Source organism: Porites lutea, chromosome 4 (genome assembly GCF_958299795.1).
Source record: "Porites lutea chromosome 4, jaPorLute2.1, whole genome shotgun sequence".
NCBI classification, from domain to species: domain Eukaryota; kingdom Metazoa; phylum Cnidaria; class Anthozoa; order Scleractinia; family Poritidae; genus Porites; species Porites lutea.
The window spans coordinates 5,345,475-5,351,009 of NC_133204.1; the positions used below are offsets into that span (position 1 = coordinate 5,345,475).

Sequence of the window (5,535 nt, forward strand, 5' to 3'; positions counted from 1 at the left end):
TGTTTTGTTTTCCCAGTACAGGTCCCAGGGGGACTTAGCCTTTGTCTTTGCGCTAAATAGATTTCTTCAGCTGGTGGTTTGTTTTATAATGAAGGTCTTAGGCTTTGTTCACACGTGGGCCGGCGCGAAAACCATACTGGATAAAGCTTCTGTTCACACGTAAGAACGGTGATTTCGACGCGATTTCTGTGACGGCCAAAGTGGAGAGTCACATATCGGATAGGTGTTCGTACTATGCTGGATAGCTTTTAGTGTCGGCAACGATAAGCTGTCCGCTATAGTGTGTTAATAACATAGTCTTAAAGGGATTTACCTTTATTGTTTCATGAATTATGCGTGCATATATGTACGTGAATAAGACGTAATAAAAAGAACAGTTTTCAAGAGTATTATCACATGACCAACATTGGAAAAACAAAGAATACAAGCTGAAGAGGTCTATTCAAGTCACTTTTTTTAAAATTTAAACTGTGCAATTATACTATCAGCTTTTATAATATCTCTTTTCTTTTGACTTGCTTTTCAAGAAGATCATGTAACTTGGTTTTCTCATTCGAAATTTCGCCAAGTTTGTCTAAATCCTGCTTCATTTTTTTCATGATGTTAGAGCAAGCAAGTTCTTGTTTGTCTAGGTTACTAAGGATGACTTCGCTCTCGTCTTTACTACTTTTAGTGGCAAGCTTCGCTAATTCTCTGTGTCTGTCATGAAACAAATCTTCAAAGTTTCTGAAGTTTACTAAAAAATTATTCCTCAGTCGTCGAAAAGATGCGAAGGCATCGTCTAGTTCACTATGAATCGCTTCTTTATCGCTACCACTTGCGTCAGCTGCTGATGTTGTTTTGCTTATTGTTTCACTCAATACAACGTCTTCACTGTCCCAATCTTGCCGCAAAACAACTTCCCCATTGCCAGCCGGACTTGTCTGCTGAAAAAAGGACAGATACATGTATGGCTGTAAAAAAAGTCCAAAAACAGATAGATCAAACAGTGTAGTATGAGCTGGGTTATGGTTTCACAGCCCGCCGGGCAGCCCACCCCTTTCCAATACGAGTGCAATTACCTAATGCAATTTTTTGAGACCATAGGTCTGATGTATGTGATGCTCGATATGCTGTGTATGGTTTTAAGTTTCTTTTTGTCCGAGGTTTGTTTCTGTGCGTCCTCTGTACAAACGTGGCACCTAACTTGGCGAACATCCGATATATTCGTGCGAGTACTATTAAATTATTTTATTTTACAAATTAACAGCCATTTCAGAAAGGTTGTCGGAAAAAGTGCACGCGACAATCCTGAAAGGTATTGTGGGTGGTTTTGAGTTAACTGTTCTTCAAAGAAGTTTGAAAGACTGTCACTAAAGGCCATGGACGAATGTTTGCGAGTGCTAAAGGAAAGCAACAAAACTCGGTTCGACAGCTACAGCGTCAGGAACACTGTATTGATCACATCCCATATTACCTTTCGGGATTGTCGCGCGCATATTTTTCCGACCACCTTTCTCGGAATAGCTGTATCAACGCCGCAAGCTCCAGTGAATGGAAACAGCAGCCCAGCGCTATACTCCTACTTTTTTGGGTGGCATGTTGGTGTCTTGCAAAGTTGAATTTCCTTGATCAGTTGACCTGCCAAACCTCCAGGGGGAACTATCAGACGCACGCTAGGAAAAGGCGTCTGTGAAAACTCGTTACCATTCCTGACCATTGAATATCGTAATGACACAGTACGTTGTGGCTACTAATTCTACAGCCGCTCCCAACCCTTAACTAAACAGAGTAATCAGTGAGACTGCGTTCGTCATGCGTCCATACTACAATAAAACCTACAATTACCTTACTCGCCAACGCGTGATTTGCAATTTGATCGGTAATTTCTATATTTCCCTCTGCTTCATCCAGCGGTTTTTCCAACTTCCTTTCTTCTACATTCAACAAATATTAGCGGAGTTGTTAACAGAAGAGCCTGCGACGCAGACGTAATTTAACCCAGGGAAGCAACGTCTGCGAAGAAGCGCCGCGGAGATTCGTGTTTTGGGCCCCCAACTGACTCAACGAATTACCGTAAGTGCGTTTCCAATCATGGCGCGTCATAGAACAAGAATTTCGGCGCTGTTTCGCTGACGGACTTTAACAGAGTTTAGTTTCGTCTGTGGCGCGTGCTATTAACAAAGGAGCCGTCATTTTGATGCACTCTTTATATAAACCACGATTGTTGATAGTTTTCTACCCTGCTTGCAGAGCCTCCTTTCGTCTTCTTCAGTGGAGAAAAAATTGGTTTTCCGAGTGCGAGCATCCGTTTATTGATTAATCGATGGTCATAGCTAATTTAAGCTCGCTGTGTCATGCGCACAGCTATTAAGCCTGGGTTGGAAATTGTATGCTAGCAACAGGCAACACAAGCTCAACAAAGATTTTACTCGATTCATGCATGTCTTTCTCGCGTTTACCAAAATCAGGCAAGTTTTCCCACATTCAGAAACAAAATGAATTGAGGTCGAGGCTTGCATAGGCAATTTCATAAAAGGCTAGATTTTGTACCTTTAATCATGCACTTTAGCGGGAACTGCCTATTCAAGAGTTATATTTTGCAACCGTTCTGAACATGCGCTAGGCGCATCTTCGTTGAACCAGGGACAGCTAACTGGGATGAAACACCCACGAGCGAAATCTTCGCAGGAAACGTTTACACGAAGAACCGGAAAACCCTAAGCGTAAATTTTATTTCCACACCGGCCACTTCGGTAAGAGAAAGTTATAGGGGCTCTCTCTACTCGTGAATTTTTCTTGCAATGATTTCAACCCCGCTTCTCTTCTCAATTAGCTACCCCTGGCTATGGCAATTTTCCTTTATAATTAAAGGACATAAAATTTATCGCTATCACCTTTTGCTTCCCAAAATAATTTATTTTTCATAGCATACGGTACCTTTAAAAAATATTCCACGGAATGAAATAACGGGTTCAAAGCACAGTGAAAGCAGGTCAGGTCAGATTCAACCTCTTTTGACTGTCATTATGCCGGGTAAACGTCTCTCTCGATACACTTTTCACTAAAATATTTTACCACGTCAACTACTTTAAAGCCAACGAACCTTCTTAATTTGTTAACGTTCTCTTTTCAGAGAGGATACCAGCATTGCTATGTGGTTATTAAAGGGTTCTCAGCACAATTACAACGCAGGAGATTTTACTGTTGTTGACTAAATTCAGAACATAGATATGGCATACGGATATTAACACAAACCTGTTCCTGGGAATGCGTCTCCATAAGTTGTGAAGTAAGTGTTTTGAAGATCTTCAACGATGACATCAAGTCTATCCTGAAACAAATAGAATATAACATCAAACTGAACCGAATAGCTGCAGCAAACCTAGTCCAACATTTCGCGACGCAACTACTCAGGTTACCCTACGAAATAACGACTGAGGAACGGCTGCAGAACTTTCATACCGATGACGTGCCACTACCCTGATCTATGTAGTGCTTCTGATTGGTTGAAGTAAATTCCCTCGCGGCAGGACTAATAAGAAGCAGTACCCAGTTCTGGGCCTGTGACACGTCATAAATATGGAATTTCTGTGCTCGTCCTCAGACGTCACTTCGAAAGGAAACTAGTGGTGGCGTTGCGAAATGTCGGCTGGGTTATCAGGTTACAGCAAACCCCCGGCACTAGTAGACTCTGGACGCTTGTCTCCCATGCATACTTTTGGGTGATTTTCGTCACCCAACGTCCCTCCCCAAATAAGGAGTTTTACCTTTATACTTTCTCTTTTGAGGTGGAGCGTTGGGTCACGAGAAAACAACAGCTGCGTTGAAGACTATGGAGACCGAAGATCTTAACAACGTCCTAACTAGCCTGAGTATTAGGCGTTTCTGGGGGAAAGGGGGAAGAGAGAAGCGAAAAATCTCCTCTCCCTTAGCCCCTTAGGAAGGCCTGATCTAAAATCTCCTCTTCCTCAGCCTCTTAGGAAGGCCTGACACTCAAATTACTTCTTAACAGGAGTCTGCAATGAAAATGCTGCAACGGCGTACGAGAATAGTAAAAGTCGGAGTCGTTATCGACGGGATTCGAACAAATGATCTCCGCGCTGTAGCCACTGAACTATGGTAGTCATGGTGTTTCAAGAACCCTGCACATATACTGCTTGGATTAGCGATAATTTACTACACCTTATGGACTGTGGACGAGTATATTCAGATAGAAAATATTCGGAGATTTGAAGTATAGAGCGTGGAAATTCTTAGTTGTAATTCTTTCAGTTTAAAGGACTTGAGAGATTGAAAATAAAGAGAAAAGGAAAACGCGAAGGGTTTGAAAGGGGTTTGAAATTACACGTACTCTGGGCTGATCGTCTTCAGGAGTAAAGAAACCACGGCATTCGGACACACACGGGCACCTTCCAATACGTTTTTTGCACAGGCAGACCACGCCCATAACAATACAGCTTATAATGTTGAGCGGTACAGGAACTGGGTGCAAGTAAGTGTATGTTTGAACTGTAATGGCTTTCTTGAAAGATCACTCTTTTAGAGAGTTTTCCTGGAATATAATAAAAACAGTTTTATATTAAATAGGCAGAATATTATAATTGTCACAAGAGCTCACGCAATTGAGAACTGAAAAACGTCGTTTCATAAATGTTTTGAATTCTCCTTTGATGTTTTACTACCCCACAGAGGCAACACCTCAGTTTCCTTAAAACTTCACCTCCTTATAGTATTAACCCTTAAATCCCCAATTTTAGTATGCAAATTGTCCAGACTGATCTCCATGCATTTCCTTAAAGAATTGGTTGAGAGAATTCAAAACATGATCAAAGCGTTTTCCGGCATTGGTGACCATTTCATTCATTCTTATAACCTTTTCTCTCATTAATGTATCATTCGCGGCCTAAAAAGGCTCGCCCCACTCGCCAAGAGGTCGACTTGTAGCAAGTCTAATGTCAAGTGTAAATGGCCTATTTTAATACGGAAAACATGATATATAACAAATTCTCTTCAACAGTACAGGAAAAGAGTATACTAAACAGTATGGAGATTGGGCGTTTTGACGCACGTCAACCGGAAGTGGAAGCGGCACTCTTCAGCCTTGATCGTCTATAAAAGAGTAAAAACACTTAGCAATACAAATTAGGTAGCGTCAAGACATATTAAAAGAGAAAAAGGCTCACTTCCGGTTGATTTGCGTCGCTCAAAAACGTCGCTGCCCAAACTCCCTTAATATAATAGCATTGATACTGATTCCCTGACTAGTACCACCATGCATGCTAGTGAAGTTTAAAATCAGTTTTCTTCATTCGGTTCTTAACTCCCCCTCATCTCCCTATCATCACTTAGACGGTTTGGTGTTTGATCTTTGGAATATTTGTACTGGAAAATCGCGCCATATAGGTGATCTTTAATTGCTGCAGCTTTTCTTTTTTTTTTTTCTCTTTGCAGATGACACCCATCCGCCCATCCACCCGTACGCTTTCATACCATTTTCTGCTGGCCCTCGCTCTTGTATCGGGAACAAGTTTGCTTTGGCAGAGATGAAAGTCG

The 5,535-nt window shown here is 41.6% G+C and overlaps 1 long non-coding RNA gene across 1 annotated transcript; it reads right to left on the minus strand.

Moving 5' to 3' along the window:
• Window positions 1-3,237: 3,237 nt before the first annotated feature.
• LOC140932771 (uncharacterized) lies at window positions 3,238-4,553 on the minus strand. Its single transcript, XR_012165003.1, has 2 exons — window positions 4,334-4,553; window positions 3,238-3,313 (listed from the first exon to the last, which is right to left on the minus strand). It is a non-coding gene; the product is annotated as an uncharacterized lncRNA (long non-coding RNA).
• Between the last annotated feature and the right edge of the window lie 982 nt (window positions 4,554-5,535).